The sequence below is a fragment of the Ambystoma mexicanum genome, chromosome 6p (assembly GCF_040938575.1).
Source record: "Ambystoma mexicanum isolate Mex_15411 chromosome 6p, UKY_AmexF1_1, whole genome shotgun sequence".
Lineage (NCBI taxonomy): Eukaryota > Metazoa > Chordata > Amphibia > Caudata > Ambystomatidae > Ambystoma > Ambystoma mexicanum.
Genome location: NC_090935.1, coordinates 48,385,902 through 48,404,104, shown reverse-complemented (window position 1 = coordinate 48,404,104; position 18,203 = coordinate 48,385,902). Strand labels below are relative to the sequence as shown.

General features: G+C 46.0%; 1 protein-coding gene across 1 annotated transcript in view; it reads right to left on the bottom strand.

The window, feature by feature from the left end:
• The window catches only part of LOC138511193 (zinc finger protein 84-like), a 604,912-nt gene that overhangs the window by 76,401 nt on the left and 510,308 nt on the right, over positions 1–18,203 (bottom strand). The gene's annotated exons all lie outside the window — the stretch shown is intronic.

The following is an 18,203-nucleotide window of genomic DNA, read 5'->3' as shown; positions in this document are numbered from 1 at the left end:
GCGTATTGTATCTGCAGACACAATTATTGGACCAGGTAACACCAATTGTTTGAGAAATGCCTGGGAAATTGTCTAGCTGCTTTAGGGTTCTGTTCCGCAGCGATCGACAATCTTTGGAATTTAGCCGTCCGGCACCACAGGAGGGGTCGCCGGCGTGTACTATGTACTGTAAGTATGGCATTGGTAGTATTGTATTTAATGACATTTGGCACAGACAGACCAGAAATGCCTCCGAATTTCAGTGGCCAATCAATGGTAGCTTTGAGATCCCCCGTATTGAATACTTAGAGTCGATCTTGCTTAAAAAGAAGGCTAGGCCAGCAGCCTTTGATGTGTTACAAAATTGGAAAAAGGAAGCATTACAGCAGCTTAAAAGTAGGGATAAACATGCACGACGTCATAAAACGAATGCCGAAAAGGCATTGTTGTATGACAAGGAAAAACGATTAGATGAAACCCAGAAGATGGATAGAGCTTTTTCGCTTGGAGTCCAGAAAATGTACCCTTCTAAAGATTTTCATGTTTCCGAGGAGTTTATTGAGAAAATATTAAACGAACGGAGGCCTGATTCTTCAGCGCCACCTCCGTATGCTCCCGTTGTGGGCACCTTGCCCGTTCCTGCTATTGCTCCTATCGTTATTCCTACTCCTCCTGCGCAGCCTACTGCCCCTAGTTCTTTGGTTGTCGCTCCTCTGTCTATTTCATCTATTACATTACCTCTTTCCCCTGCACCCGTGTTAGGTTCACCTACACCTCCGATTCTGGGGAGTCCCGTGTTCACTAAATCAGATCCCGGTGCAGGGTCGAAAATTGTGACTCGTAGTACTGTTCCTGCGGGCAGGAAACAGGAACTATTTGCTTGGGCTAAACATTGTATGGAAAAAGGTGATCAAACTGATGTACTTTCAACATTATCTAATTTGCACGATTTTCCCGAGAAAAACGTTTTTATTGAAGGACTGGGGATTCATTTAGGTGTAATGTGGGGTAGATTGCAGACTTCGGATCTCCCACAAGGGGTGAGAGATCTGAATGCCTTGGCACTTTTCGAGGGATACAGAGCAGAAAGTATATGGACATGTTGACAGATTGTTTGAGTTTAGGAGGGATTTTGAAAGGTTACAAAACGAGGATGATGAGGACGATAGGATATATATGCAGAAACGGTTCCTTTCGTGCCAAAGATCAGCACCTGAGGAAGTACGGATTTGTACTAGAGATGCGATTCGATGGATCTCGGATTCATCGATACCGCCAGATGAGGTGTATGACACATATAGTCAATACACGGTAGAGATGCAAAGGAAGGTAATCCAAGTGATGGTACAGCACTTACAGGAGGAATGTATAAGGAAGAAGGTTGGTTGCCCCATAGAGTTATTGGGTATTTGTAAAAGAGCTTTTTCGCCCGACACTTCTACAGCTGCTTTAGCGCTCGATTTGGCCCTATTGCTCAGTAAGCGGTCGGAGGTCCCTATATCTCAGTTGCCTATGAGAGAGGTCCCTCCGACCTTTGTCCCAAAAGTAGAAATCCCCGCCAACGCGGCGACTGGTGCTGCCGCGGTGGATATCCCTGCACATTACGTATCGCAGTTTGTTCACGTCCCGTTCTCTCGACAGGAAGTGAACACGATTAGACAATCAGTCCCTGATATCAGGAAGAACCCGACAGGGTTTTACAAAGAAATAGAATCCGTTTTGCAATCTTCTGTGTTCACCTTAAGTGACATGGATTTATTGTTTCCAGTGCTTTTACCTGTTGATGTATGGAAACAGGTACGAACAATAGATGATGTGCCGGGGTTAGGGGATACATGGGTAAACTTAATTAGAATAGATGGGGAACGACTAGCTGGTGAGAAACCACCCCAGGTAATACTTACCTTACCCGATAGAATAGTTGCTAAATTAAAAACTATAATCCCAGAAAAAAGGATTATTTGGGACAAGCTTACGGCCTGCGTCCAAGGGAAAACTGAAGGTACTACTGAATTCTTTAATAGATTCGAACAGGTGTTCTCCGACTTCAGTGGACAGGATTTAGGTACAGAGTCGGGGAAGAGGTTGTTTGTGGACAAATTTGTGCGTGGATTGTTGCCCGACATCCAGTCACAAATTATGTCCTCAGAGAGCGCTTGGCAGGCAAAATCTCAGTCAGAGGTCTTGCATATGGCTCAGTATTATGAGAATCGGGTTAATAATGAAAAAGAGAAAATCGAAAAAAGAAGGGGTGACCTAAAGACTAAGGTATTGTTGCAGCAAATTGTCAGAAACCCCAGAGGAGGTATAACGCAGAATAGAGGTCAGTATATTCCAAGAGGAAATACTCCTCCAAATTCTATAAATATTAATCAGTGTGCTTATTGCCGCCAGGAAGGTCACTGGCGAGCACAGTGCCCTGCCCTTCGTCAGAGGTCAGGAGGCACATTTGGAGGTATGGGTAGGCGACCAAGGGGCCGCCCCGGAGCAGGGGGCCCTGATAGGGGTCAGCTTCTACAAGATCCACAGCAACCTTTTTCACGGGAAAATCAGACTCCGAGTATGGACTCGAGAAATATATTTGATCACCCTTCCGCCGCCTATCTTTCTGAGGAACTTCCCTTTGATGAAGTTCTGCCTTACTAGGATTGCCCGAAGCAGCGTTTGGAACCTTTACCTATTCCCGTTATTCAGAAGGGCCCCTATGTTGAATTATTGGTGGGGAATAGGAAACATCAGTTCTTGATCGACACTGGAGCACAGAAGTGCTCCATCGACCATTCGAGGGTTCCAAACATCCCACTGTCAGGGCAAACAAACGTCTCTATAGGGTTCTCTGGCATACCAACTGTTTGTCCGGTTTCTGCGCCGGTATCCGTTTCTTTGGGTCCTTTTACAGACCAGTGCCCTTTTCTTCTTACTTCAAACTGTGGAGAAAATTTGCTGGGGTTGAATTTGTTGAAGAAACTGAATGCAGTGATTCATTGTTCCCCTGACGGAATAAGATTAACAGTTTCACCACAGCAACCCTTTAACTCCCAATACTTGACCCGACCTCTACCTCCCGAATTTGACATTGTCCCAGAATATTTGTGGGCAATAGACGATAATGATGTCGGGATATTGCACATTGATCCTGTTAAGATAATATTGAAACATGGGGTTAAGCTACCGCGCATTCCGCAATATAAAATTTCAATTGAAGGAGAGCGCGCTCTGAAATGCATTGTCTCCGATTTTGTACATCGTGGAGTGATCGAAGAGATTACAGGTAGCTTATGTAATAGCCCGATCTTGCCAGTATATAAGAAAGGCGACAATGCAATTCCGTACCGGTTTATAATAGATCTTCGTGCTATTAACCGGGTGGTAGCCCCACAATTTCCAATCGTGCCTGATGTAACAACGATCTTAACAATGATCCCTGCTACGGCTACACACTTTAGTGTCGTAGATTTAAAAAACGCCTTCTTTAGTATTCCGATACATGAGGAGAGCAGGTATTTGTTTGCGTTCACCTTGGGGGGACGCTCGTTTACATTCACAAGGGCACCTCAAGGGTATACTGAAAGTCCTAGTATCTATAGTAGAGCCTTAAAAGAGCAGCTCGACACCCTTGAATTACCACCTACTTGCACGCTGCTTCAATATGTAGACGATTTGCTCCTGGCTGCAGACTCTGAGAAAGCTTGTAAAAAGGGCACTATATTGTTGCTTGTTCATTTAGCTGAAAATGGTCACAAAGCTTCACTTAAGAAATTTCAATATTGTTGTCAGGAGGTTGCCTATCTAGGCTACCTCCTGTCAAAGGAGGGGAGAAGATTGACACCTGAACGAATAAAACACATTTCTGGCATGTCTGTCCCAAAAACACAGAAGGAAGTCAGAGCCCTGATAGGGATGGCGTCCTACTGTAGACTGTGGATCCCGAACTTTGCCCTAGTGGTAAAACCGATGTTGGCTTTGACGAAGAAGGGCATTTCTCTGCCATTGCCATGGGAATCGGAACATCAACGATCATTTGAGCTTCTCAAAGCCGCGCTGTGTTCAGCACCGGTTCTGGGTACACCAAATTACGATAAGGCCTTTGTGTTGTTTGTGCATGAATGTAATGGATGTGCTTTGTCTGTGTTAACACAGGAACATGGAGGGAAGAATAGGCCGTGCGGCTATTATTCCTCCGCCCTCGATCCTGTTGCATGCGCTTTGCCGCGATGTCTGCGCGCTGTTGCTGCTGCCGCTGCGTCTGTAAAACAGAGTGAGGGGATGCTCCTAGGCCACGATTTAATTTTGATGGTACCTCACTCTGTCGATATTCTATTGAATAAAACTCAAACACAACACCTTACTTCTGCCCGGTTGACCAGGTACGAATTAGTTCTATTTGCTCCTCATATCCAAATTAAAAGGTGTTGTGTTCTCAATCCGGCTGAACTTTTGCCTCTCCCGCAAACTACTGCTTGCGGCGATGACGGATCACATGACTGCCTGTATGCCACCGAACAAGAAACAAAGGGCAGAATAGACCTCTCAGATACTCCTTTGGAGAATGCGGAAGGGGAGCTGTTTTGTGATGGCTCCTGTTTTAAACTTCCGAATGGCACATCTACAGCTGCTTATGCAGTTACTACTTTGAACAAGATCGTAGAAACTAAAAGGATTCCGCATAACTCCGCGCAGGCCGCAGAGATTATAGCGTTGACCCGCGCTTGTGAGCTCTCCCAAGGGCATAGAGTTAACATTTATACGGATAGTCAGTACGCCTTTGGGGTGGCTCACAATTTCGGAAAACTGTGGTCGGAAAGAGGGTTTCTGACCTCACACGGGACCAAGATTCAGCATGGTCCCTTAATAGTACAACTACTTTTAGCGCTCTCACTCCCTGAACAATTAGCAATCATGAAATGTGCAGCACATCGCAAGGTCATAGACAATGTGGGAAGAGGAAATGCTTTTGCAGATTTGATAGCTAGACAAACAGCTACAGACCTTAGCACAGACATGTACACCTCGAGGGAAGTGAGAGAGGGTTGTATAATAGATGAAGGCATTGGGTCTGTGCGAGATATTCAGACTGATGCCTCTGTTGAAGAATCTAGGAAATGGGCTGAAGGCATGGGGAAATTGGATGACGAAGGGTGTTGGGTGGACGCATCTGACGGGAAATGGTTGCTTCCTGATTCTTATGTATTAGCAATGGTCACAATGGCACACGGTCCAACACATGTGTGTGCCCAGCAAATTGCGAAGATATTACAGCAGGTTTGGGTGAATGATAAAATTTTGGAAACTGCAAAACGACACGTTCAGAACTGCATGATTTGCCTGCAGCACAATGTGGGTAAAGGGACAGTGACTCCAAGGGGAAGTTTCGGGCCCCCCTCTGTCCCCTTTGAAACCATTCACCTTGATTTTATTGAAATGGAGCGATGTAATAACTTGAAATATGTTCTTGTTATCATTTGTGCTTTTAGCAAATGGGTCGAGGCTTTCCCCGTCAAAGATGCTACCACCATGACCACCGCAAAGATCTTGGTAAAAGACTATTTTCCTCGATTTGGGCTCCCGAGGATAATTTGGTCGGACAACGGCCCCCACTTCATCGCAGCCGTAATGTTGCAAATATGTGTTGCCTTAGGGATAGAGAAACGTTTTCATTCAGCTAGGCACCCTCAAAGTGCGGGGTTGGTAGAAAGACACAATGGTATTTTTAAAAACAAACTTGCAAAAACATGTGCCGACACTAAATTAAAATGGCCAGATGCTTTACCTATTGTATTGTTAGCTATGCGCACCACACCCCAGACTAGAACTGGGCTCTCTCCATTCGAGGTAGTAATGGGAAGGCCTGCTAATATTTGGGGTCTCCCTAAACCTAAAGCCCTGAGGGATGTGGAGAATGTATTGCTCATAGACTATTGTAATCAATTGACTAAAAATCTGTATTTCATTTACCACCAGGTGAATGCTGCCTTACCTGTACGGTTTACGGGCCCAGGACACGATATATTGCCCGGCAGCTGGGTCCTGGTGAAGGCCTACGAAAGGTCTTCCTGTCTCGCGCCTAGCTGGCGGGGACCCTACCAGGTTTTATTGGTCACCAGGATGGCAGTGCGGGTGGCAGGAAAGAAGAACTGGATACATGCAACACATATCAAGAAGATCCCTCACCCGACGCCACACGTTACAGAAGAAACAGAACCCCTCGCTGGTGCTACACTCTCTGATCTCGGAGTAGCAGGCAGCGTTGTGAGTGCGTCGGAGAAGTTCTCTGAGCCTGAGGAGCTCGGGGAGCCGTCCATTTTGTCTCCGCACTCCCGTGATCAATCACTTCCGGAAAACCTTGTTTCGAGCTCTGCGACTTCCGTCGCTACTGATACGACGCTCCCCTCAGGGAGCGACGATACTTTGCTTTTGGATTCAACAAACTTGGGTACCATCCGGTACAACCTTCGACCACGCAAATAAAATCGCCGCACGAGTATCGTGCATCTGGAAGAAAAAAAAAAAGGAGTGATTGAAATACTATTGTTTTCCCTTTTTTTGGAACAAAGAAAAGGGGGGGTTCTGTTGGCCAGGGTTGGGAAGGACTAAGAAGTCGCGCGGCCAAAGTGCCGCCAGCAACGAACATTGGGGTCGTCGATCGGGATAACCATGATGCCTGCCGCCTTCACCGCTGCTCCTCGTATTGAGCTATTAGATGAGGAGGTGACCAATTCCAACAATGGACAATGTGCCTGGGCCCCGAAAACGTACTGCTGTGTTCTCGTTTTGATTACTGTTAGTTTTGCAACTGCTGCTGTGGGACTTTGGTACTTCGAAGAAATTTATCCTTTGAAGCCTCTGTTACCGACCAAAATTGTACCAACTGTTTTGACTCCCTCTGTACACCTTCACACTCTGTCCCCTAGGGACTCTCGGCATAGACAGAAATATTATAATAACACTTTGATGATAGTGATGAATGCTACACATGCTATTTTTAATAGGAGTAATTGTTGGGTCTGCACTCACTTACCACAACATGGGAACAAGGGACTGGGATGGTATATACATCCCTTACCTCTAACAACCTCTTGCTATGCCTCTCTTAGAGCACTCTTTTTTGGCCGATGGAATGATAGCATCTCAGGGAACTTCGATGGGACTAATTTGAATGAATTTGAAAAACGTGAATTGACTCCCCTGGGATGCTCGCTTTTCGCAAATAGGAGTAGACCTAATATCGCCTCTATTAGGCCGTCTGATAAACTTTCTTTTCCTTTTCAAAATCTAGTTTCTTTCAAGATGGCTCCGATAGGCAATAAGGATGCCATGCCTCCTTCTTATTCTGTAAATCATAGTCCTGATTCTGTCCCTCTCTGTGTACAAAGAAACGGCACTAGGCCAATGGGAGATTTCGAGCCTTGTATAAATATTGTAAATTTGACTGGGGAAAATAGGCCTTTGTATGTAGGGGGACCGGTTTATTTTGTATGTGGTAGTTTAGCTTTTCCCTGGTTGCCCAAGGATTGGCAGGGGACTTGTTATTTAGGGATATTGTTACCAGGTGTATTTATAGCCAGTACCTTAGAGGTATCTAAGGCTCGCCCGCGACGGGATAATGATGGAGATACCCCTGGACAAGTGTTCGGGGATATAGCCAAATCAGTAGTTCCCTTCTGGGGACAAATAGCAAATTCAGAAAACATCAGGGGATTAGCGAGGGTGTTGGAGAAAACAATCAACCGGACCACGGACATACTTTACAATATGACCTTAGAGCAAAAGGCGATAAGATTGGTAGCACTTCAAAATCGAATGGCATTAGATGTCATTTTAGCTGAACGAGGTGGAGTATGTAAATTAGTGGGGTCCGCTTGCTGTGTTTTCGTACCAGATTCTTCACCAACAATATTCAAAGCAATTCAGAATTTACACACTCTTAGTTCTGAAGTCCATATCCCTGTAGGAGACTGGAGCCTTAGTACTTGGTTTTGGGATTCTCTACGATCTTGGGGGTGGAAGGTGCTTTCTGTTATTTTAGGTATTTTAGGGACTCTGTTATTCCTTTGTTGCTGTTTTCAATGCCTCCCGAGTATATGCGGAATGATAGGGGGATGTTGTGCCCAAGTTATGAGCGCAATAGGGCGTAGAATATATACCCCGAAGACAGCATCTAAAGAATTCATGTTGCAAGAAGTTCTTATGAACAACTTTATGGCTATTGACATTTCAGACAATGACGCGGAACCTATGGATGCTGATGCCTTCAAGTATTTTCAAAAGTATTAGGAAATAATGTTTTAGCACTTGGCATAGGCCAAAAGGAGGGTCTGTGGAAATCGATATAATATTATGACCCCAATCGCATCGTTTAAATGCATGTTGGCCTACGCCAAGCTGTCTAAAGGATACTATGTACATAGGTTCCGCGGCAAGGTCTTGACCTTAATGTATTGTGTAAGCCGCCATCTTGAATCTAGCCGCCATTTTAGGTACTCTTGCAGTGTGGAAGTCACCCTGAATCACAAAATGGAGGCCGAATGACATTTCGAGTAAGACTTCGGCCATGGTGACCTCCGCACACGTGAATGAATAATATGTCTGCAGGCTACTTGTTAGGGTCATGAACTAAGACCCTGTCCTCTGTTTAACCTATGTGTAAATATGTAACCATATCAGCGGAACTGATCTAATATATGGAAATTGTGTGTTCGACCTGGCTACGAACCCTAGCCATGGTTCCAGAAATGGTTAACTTGTAAGAGGGCTGGCCAATGCAGTACTAAATGTATAAAAACCCAAGCATCCCGATGATCGGTCTCTCCCACTTTCAGTGCGAACCTAACGTTGAAGGTTCGTGTGTTAGTCAGAGGGCCGAATAGCTATTCGCTTGTCAATTGACTTTGGTAACTTTGTAACTTTGAAATAAAGCGCTTTGTATGTCCTTTGTAACCTGTGTTGGTGTGTTTCCTTTTGGGCTTCCCGGCCTCATGTCAATTTCTTTGTTTCCACAATCTGACCATAAAGGCAAGTAAATGTCAAATTGGTTAGAGTAAAGTGGTCTACCATGGGCATGAGGCAGGAGGTTGTGAAATAAGGCCTTTGCTCAGCAAGATTGAAGCTGTGCAAAACTGGACCACCCCTTCTACTCAAACCTAGGTGAGAGCCTTCTTAGGCCTCACTGGGTATTACAGGAATTTCATTGAGAAGTATGGATCTATAGCGTCTCCTCTGAATGTAATCTCCTCTCCAAAATTTCCTAAAAAAGTCAAATGGAATGGAGAGTGCAACCAGGCCTTGGAAAGTCTGAAGAAAGCCCTTTGTCAAGCTCCAGTTCTCAGAGCTCCTGACTGCCACCAACCCTTCATTGTGCAGACAGATGCTTCCAATATAGGTATAGGAACAGTCCTCAGTCAACTGGATGAGAAAGGTAGGGAGCACCGCATTTGCTCCATCAGTAGGAAACTGAAGGAACCTGAAACAAGGTGGGAAACTATTGAGATAGAATGTTTTGCCATTGTGTGGTCTTTGAAGAAGTTTAGACCATACTTGTATGGATCTACTTTCAATATTCAAACAGACCACCAACCCTTGAGATGGTTGATGCAAATGAAAGGGGAAAACCCAAAACTGCTAAGATGGTCAATCTGCCTCCAAAGGTTTGATTTTACCATTGAGCACAGGTCAAGATGTCACCACCAAAATGGTGATGGTCTCTCTCGGATGTTTATAACCGACTAGAGGTAAGAGACTCATCCAGGAGTGGATTAGATCTTCCTGTCCCTTAGTCTGGTGTGGGGTGGGGGAGCAAGTGTTAGGGAGAATTCTCATTCTATGGCTAATTTCCCTTACCTATAGAGTCCCCCAGCAGCTTTGCTGGATTTGAAGGGTTTGTTTTTTTTCTCCTGCTAAGAGTGTGACTCTTTTTCCCACTCTTAGGCATTTTTGCTATGTGTGTTCTAGGCTATTTTTATGTGTTTAATGTCTATGGTTTTTTTTTTTCTTAACCTCATAGGAACAATCTTTTTACACATGTGTTACACAGCACCCTCCGTGCAGTAACACAGGGGATTCCTAGCGATCCCCAAACATAGACTCCATACCCTGGGACTGACTACTGTCTCGTAGGGCATGTAAAGTCCCCATTGACTTTACTAGTCAGTCTCTGTGAACAAAACCAGTACAACCCATCTTACTATGGAGGTACTGGCAAGGGTTAATAGTTTTTCCCTTATGTTCATTTTCGAGAGGGTACCGTACAGTCCCTCTCTCAAAAGTTTCTGGCTGGTGGCAGTGGTTACTACTGAAAATATTCGACCGTGAATATTTCCCTATGGGATTTTCCCATTGTTCGAGGCTACCACATTTACTGACAGCCTCTAACAAATCGCTGGTTTATTTTAATATTAACTTTACTCTGGTAGGTTTTATTTGCCAGAACTTTTATATAAATTCTTTCTCGTGTCTTTCTCTAAACTCCTAACCCAGGTCGGGGATCCTTTGTTCGTCCTTTTGGCGGGCTTCTACCAAGAAGCCCTCCTTTCGGCGCCACTGAGTCTGGGGTGGATCCATTGTATGGTGGGGGAGTAGGACCCCTGGACAGGGTTGCCTCAGCAACCCATGTCACACTCTGCCCTGATAGGCTGGAGGGTCTCTCGCCAAGATGACCACTTCACTGTGTGAATGACAGCTAGGCTGTATGAAAGGGGATCTTTTTGCATAAAAGCAGGGTCCTGAGGACTGGAAGAGCAAGACGTCACCACTGGAACTACGAAGCCGAAGAGAAGCCAAAGACATCTGCAACGACTGAACCACCGGTGAAGCCCTGCTGCAGCGTCTCACCACTTTTCTCCACACGATGAGAGAAGATCTTCATCTGCAAGAGCTTTCTTCCCTTGAGCTGGTGGGGCCAACCAGTTTGCCAATCGCCCTCCTGGACCTGCCTTTGTCGAATCGCCAGTACCCTGTACTCAGAGACTGGATAGCCAGGCACCCGTCCACCCAGACCGCGATTTAAAGGAGCGTACCTTTTATTTCGTTTGGCAGCACCGCGGCTGGTTTCGTCCCTGGGTAGTGCAGTGACTCGAACCTTCCTCCACGACGAGAGCCTCTCTTCCTCTGCTGGATCTCCCGAACTGAAGGAACTACCAGGAACAACCGCCACCGCAGGAGCCTCTTCTTCATTTTAAGGTACTTTGTTCCGGCAGGACTCCCTTTCCACGTGGTAGTGCTAAAGGTGTTTTAAATCCTTTTCCTACCTGTTGGGATGGCTCTATCCTCTAACATTGTCTTTCAACTTTTGCATCCACCTTTTTGAATCGTTAACCAAAGAATTGACTGCAGCTACAAGAACATTTTGCTCCTGGGCCCTTTGCTCTGTACCACTGACTCTGGCACAGGCCTATTGACTCTGGCTAAATTTGTTAGAACTGCCTTCTCTAGATTGCTTCTCAACTAGAACTTTGTTGGTGCACCTAATTCTTATAACCACCTTTTCCTTCCCACTTTTAAAACTTGTGAAGTGCTCGGATTTCATTTAAGTATTCTCTATGCTGAAGTACTGCCTTGCCTAAACTTGTTTCCAAACTTATGGCAAGTGTTGCTAGAGCTTTTAAGAATATATTACTGTATAACTTGTGCTTTCCCTCCCTTGTGAGCAATTGCTAGAGTGCCATTTGTGTTTGGTTTTCACTGTGCCGTTTTGCTCAGTTTTCACTCTTGCTCAAACTTGTCTACAATTTAACTAGGGAATTGTGTATACTTTTCTTGACTGATTTTAACTTGCTTTTATAACTGTGATTAATGTGCTAACTTAGAAGTGTGTAAAATATATATATATATATATATATATATATATATATATATATATATATATATATATATATATATATATATATATTCTTTTTAATACAAAGCTTTGGTCAGTGTTTCCTTGTGCCATAGCATTGTAGCCCTGATGTGTAAACCCTGAATACTGCTCATCTCCCTCTTGAGATAAGTCTGACTGCTTAGCCACAGCTACAGACTAATTATTTGTGGCACAGACTGATACCGAACGGCATTTATTGCTCATACCTGTAGTCTTAATCTTCTGTAGTGCTTCCTAAGAGAACTGCACAGGATTCTGCCTAACAGTGGGTCCCCTCCGTGGTAGCGCAGGGCTTTGCCCCCATATGGCGACTGTAGGCCCAGGGCACCTGCAGCAGCCCAAGCTCAAGGATGAGCCCCCACTACTGCAATGGTGGGGGGTAGTGCGTTGGTGTGCAGATGAGGCTGGGTTGTGTGTAGGCGCTTCGTGAGAAGGGGCGCAGGGGGTGCGGGTCGCCACCGCCTCCTCACGGCTTCCACCGCCGGTGGAGCGAGGCAGTTTATTAAAGCTTGAGGTGGGGGGCAGTGGCACTTCACTGTGCCCTCCCGGAGCTCCAGATCGCCACCCGTGGTCCACGAACCTGGTGTCGCCGGGCGGGTCCCGCTCCTTCTCGCCGCGTCGTAGTCCGGGCCAATGTTCTCCTTTCTGAAGGCGCTGTGCATTGCGCTGGATGCACCAATCTGGAGGGTCTGGGGCCGCTGGTATGCCTGGTGGCCGGCAGGGTTCCCAGCAGGGATTGGTAAGCCTGCTGTGTTGTATTGATGTGGGCTCTGTCCACTCTGCCTGCCATTTTGGAAGGAGGCGGTGGAGGGGCTGCAGAGATCACAGGATCTTTATGTCGCTTCTCGGGGTCCGCCAGCCCTGATCTTCATCTCCTCATAAGCTGCAGGGTTTCCGACATCTTTGGCAAGGTTTTGGGCTCATTTTGCAGCTTAAAACTGCACCGAACTGCTTATGCAGCGGGCCGTCATGGAGGCCTCTAAGAGAGCGTCCGCATTGCTGGAGCTCCAGGCCATGCCCCGGATTGGCACCCTCATTGTTGACACCGGCTCAAACCAGAATGGAGAAACCCTAGGGTGGAGAAGTCGTTTCGACCATCTCCTACCGACCCTGTTTACATCAAGGGCCATGCCACTCCAGATACCACTACTAGGCGACGGGCTGGTGTACCCCTGTCTACAGGGGAGGTACCTCCTGACAATGAGTCTAAAAGGCTGTATACCTTGGGGAAGAGGGTCACAACAGCTGCTGCGTTCTCCACCCGAATAGCCAATAACACCACTCTGTTGGCCAGCTAAGCAGACGTCCAGTGGAACCTGCTGCAAAAAGGCCTTCAAGAAGTACCGGAACCCATGCAGGCTAAGTTGCTTGCCATTGTAGCAGAAGGCAAGCAAGTGAATAAGAATGTGCTAAAGAACACTCTAGACGCTGCTGAAACACCTCAAGCGACATGCCTGGCTGAGGAACTCCGGTTCTTGTTTGGCAAGGCAGTGGATGAAGCACTTGAAACAGCCAAGAAAAAACATGAGTCACTCAAGTCCCTTCAACAGATTACCCAGAAACCTTCTCAACAGAGAGAGGGCGGCTCTCACTGGTCCTTTTGTGGGCAATCTCGCACCGCTCAGAACCAGTATGGTTCAGGGAACAACTGGAGTGCCGAACAAGGATCTTATACCACCACCACCTATCCACCTAGAGGACAGTGGCGTGGAACGGGTAGAGGCTGAGGTACCACCCCCAGAGGCTCCCCAGCCTCAGGTCAAAAATGACCCTCAGATCCGAGTCCCCTCCCATGCCATCCCAGTCGGGGGCATGGGAGGGGATAACAACAAACCAGTGGGTACTCAACACCATCGCCCACGGGTACTGCATAGAATGTTGCCGACCACCTCAATTCAGACCGCCAAAATCAAGACTCCTGACTCCAGCACACCTGCACATTCTACTGCAAGAGGTGGAGATCCTTCTAGAAAAGGACGCCATAGAAGTCGTCCCTATTCTACATGTAAACAAGGGTAGTTATTCAGTGTACTTCCTTGTACCCAAAAAGGATCTCACCATGCGCCCTGTGGTAGACTTGCGCCAAGCAAACCTCAAAAGTTTCGTATGATCACCTTACAGGAAGTAATCCCGCTCTTGAAACAAGGGGATTACATGGCAACACTGGACATGAAAGATGCAAACTTTAATATTTCAATGTTGTCAGTGCACAGAAAATACCTAAGGTTCATGAAAGAGGACAAGCACTATCAGTTCAAAGTTCTCACCTTCAACATTGCCTCGGCGCCAAGGGTGTTTACGAAGGTACTGGCAGTATCAGCAGCACACCTGTGCTGACTATCCGTCCCGGTTTACCTTTACCTTGACGACTAGCTCATCACAGGGGAGTTCCCCATAGGGCTCCCCCATTCCAGAGTCACAGGGGAGTGCTACGGAACATGCCTATTGAACACTCAGAAGACTATAGACCTCTAATTCAGTCTGGGATTCTCCATCAACGAGAAGAAATCCAGTTTAGACCCCAGTCAAGTAAAACAGTTTCTAGGGGCTCTAATTCAGACAAAGGATGGCCTCGTCTTCCCTTCCAACGAGAGGGTTCAGAACATGCGGTTTCAGATTCCTCAATATGTAGCCAGTCGGGAAGTGACGGTACGCAAGACCATGTGACTGTTAGGAATGATGATGTCCTGCATTTAATTAGTTCCTCATTCGTGTTTGCTAATACGTCCCATGCAAGAGTGGCTCAACAGCCAGTGGTGTCAGGCCAGCAGACATTGGGAAGATCTGGTAGTTGTCTCGCCAGCCCTTGTTCTCTCTCTGCAGTGCTGGTCGAGGGAAACCTCTTGAAGGGGAAAACCTTCACCACCCCTGCAGTAGAAGCCACTCTCACGACAGACGCATCTCTCACGGGGTGGATGGCTTACCTGCTGCATCAGACGGCGCATGGCGTGTGCTCCCCACAAGTAGCATCCACCCACATAAACCTGTTAGAGTGCTTGGCTGTATTCAAAGCACTGAAAGCCTTTCAGACACAGTTACAGGGGAAGACAGTCCTTATCTTGACAGACAGCACCACAAACATGTAGTATCTGAACAAACAGGGGGGCACACACTCTTTAGGGCTATCCAAGCTGTCCCAAAACATTTGGATATGTGCTTTCAAACACAGGATGTTCCTGTTATCTCAACACGTTCCTGGGGAACTCAATCTTCTTGCGGACGTGCTCAGCAGAGACTTCCCACTGCCTGTAGAGTACGAATGGCGGCTACACGAAGACATTGGGGGTCATTACGAGTTGGCTGGTAAGGGTTTACCGGCACTGTTAAGGATGCCGGTACCGGTAAACCCATACCGCCCTATTCCGAGGTCCCTTAGCGGTCTGACCAGCCGTTCTTAGCGGGACCCGTTAAGGGACCTTGGAGCTAATAGCGGGCCTGCAATTGGAATGGGGAATGGTATTTGGCATGGGGACTACCGGTCCGCATAGGTCGGAATGTCCCGGTAAGTCCCCATTCCGCCTACCCTGTGGGATGTTCTTACCCATGCATCCGAGCCCTACCTCAAAACTGTGCCGTACTGACATGGAAAACATCATGATGGCCAGAGCTTCCCAGAAAATGCCCAGGGAAGTGCATGAAGAATAGGCTGCCACCCATTTTGCCGATGTTATGGGCACAGAAGGGCACTGCCTAAAAACACCATTGGACTACCCACACAGTAGTCTGAAACCATTGGGAATGGCAATGCTGATTGCCAAAAGCAACCTAGAATTGTGGGGAATTCATTTTCTTAAATCCCAAAAATGGGTGCATTACCAGTACTCACCACTATCAGAAAGCCGGCGTTTTAAAACACCAGATTTTTTTTATTGTGTAAAACTGAATAAATGAACCCAAAGCATGCCAAAGAAAGACCACTGAGAGGTGGATACAATGTAAAGTTATATTCTGAAGTGACTTGAAGGTTTATAACAAGACTGGCTGAGCTGTGGATTTCAGCAGTTTAAGTAAATTTGGACTGAAAGACACTAAAAATCTAAATGTTTAAAAGAAATGAGTGACCTACTTTTGAGTGTCACATAGGTTGCAATTGTTTAAAAGTCATAGTTTTAAACTTAGAATCAGCATTCTAGCTGCATATGTAAAAATGGTTAATTTTATTTGAATGCAGAAAACTGGGTAACTAAAAGTGACATTAGCTGGGGCCTGGCTTAAGGAACTGGATTCTGCTTGACAACTTCCCCCCAATTGGAGTGAAACTGGATCCACAGCAGTTCCCAGGCCTACCTGCCTTTTGCTGCTCCCACCAAAAGGGATATGACACTTCTCTGATTGAATTACCTGGGCTCTGCTGGAAATTGAACAAAGGCCTGTCCTGACTCAGGCAAATGTTTTATTATGGGGGCCGTAAAAGTGGCTTCCTCCTGGAAGGAAAGGGGAGGAGCACTGCCTGTGAGAGCAAGCTGGCTTGGCAGAACTGGAAAAACCAGAAATTCAACCTTGTGCTGGGGGGAAAACCACACCCCTTTGGGGCCAGAACATAACTCTAAAAAGATGGATCATTCATAGAGCGGACTTGTGAAAATTATTTAAATGATACCATAATTCTTGTGATTTTTCTGCCCACATTTTAAGAGGTTTTTAGAACCGGTGGTATGATCTGGGGGCAAGCTAGCAGTTAAGAGGGTATTACTTAAAATGTATGCATGTTAAAAATCTGACACTTCATCAAGTAATGTCCATACTCCTTGCGCACATGTGTATAAATTTGGGGTAATGTCTGATATTACGAAACCAGTTAAAAAGTGCAAATGTTGCCATTTCTGAATGCAAGCTCCCAGGAAGAGCAGATTTGGACAGGATATACCTCCTGTGATATGTGATGGGTGCATGTAATTTTAAACAAATGTGTACCTGTGCAAATATGTCTTTTGGGTCAAAATATAGATTGTGTGTAATTTGACAGGGGTGGGTTCTCTGTATCATAAACAGACCTCATCATGATGACACTTCATTTCATTCCCCCAATCAAGGGGAAGAGGATGAAGTGGCCAATGACAAGTGGAGAGGGGTAGAGCCTAGTGATGCTGCACACACACCCATGTTCAAAACACATAAAAGCAGACAGTCAGGACAGATAGGGACATTCAATTCCATTTGCTGCAACGCGCTCTGCCGGACCACACAACATCCAGAAGATACTAGATTCCACACTTAGACTTTAAAACTCCAAAGAACTTGATTCAGAACTCAAAGCAAGGGCCTAAACCCATAAACTGAGAACTCTTCTCAGTGGGCCTCATCATCCAGCAAACCTAACAGCGATAGCAACTTCCAGGAGCCGTGCAGATCAGCGCTGGGTCCAGAGAAAGCTGTGCAGAAAGATCCAGAAGCAGTGCTGTACCCAGAGAAAGCAGAGCAGTTCGCAGAACCAGAGGCAGAGCAGAGCTGACCCAGACCGCTGTTCGCAGAACTAGGGAGCTGACCCAGACGCTGTGCGCAGAGACCGTCCGTGGCGAGTGAAGAAAACCTGACCAGATCCGTGGCGAGGCCCATTTATTTCAAAAATATATTGTGAGTACCTAGCAGAACTGTGCAGAACCAATCTCTTAGTTAAAATAATATAATTCAATCTATTTTAACCTAAGTAGAACTGCCTCCTAACTGTCACCTGTCATTTGCAAAGCTGTCACCTGTCATTTTCTAGTTGCTAGCTGTCACTTGTCACTTTGACCTTTAAAATTTCAAATCTGCAGTAACTTTCCTCTGAAAGCTGGGAATCGTGGCTTTTCTACAAACCTAGAACCGCATTCCTACCCCCGATACTTCTGCCGCAATCACGAAAAACGCACTCGCGAATTTGCCGCGGTTTGCAAATTTCTCCACGTGTGAAAACAGCAGTTTTCTTGCTTTCCTTGCTAAAAATGTGTTTGCTTCTTAAGAACCATCCCTGAATCATTGCTAGAGTGAGCCTGGACTAATATTAACTTGATACCACTCACCCTGAACCTCTAGAGGGAATTAAAAGCATTTTAGCATATTTTTCACTTCATTGCCAGCACATATAAAAGCATTTTGGGCCTGTGTTTCAAACTTCTGTAGTCTAAGCTTGCTGGGGTGAACTGAATTACATTTGATTGCATTTCTGAGAACTGTGTGCTTTCCTTCCATTTCCTTGCATTGCATAAAAGGGGGGGGGGGTGAATTGCCAGAGAAAAGTGATTACATTGTTTTGTTGAAATCATATCGAGTATTTTCTGTATTGCATTTTTCATTCAACATTACATCCATCTGAACTTATATAAAGCATTCTCTACCACCTTATTCTTCTGTTCCTATTCACAAGTGTGCTAGTGCCAGACTATCCATT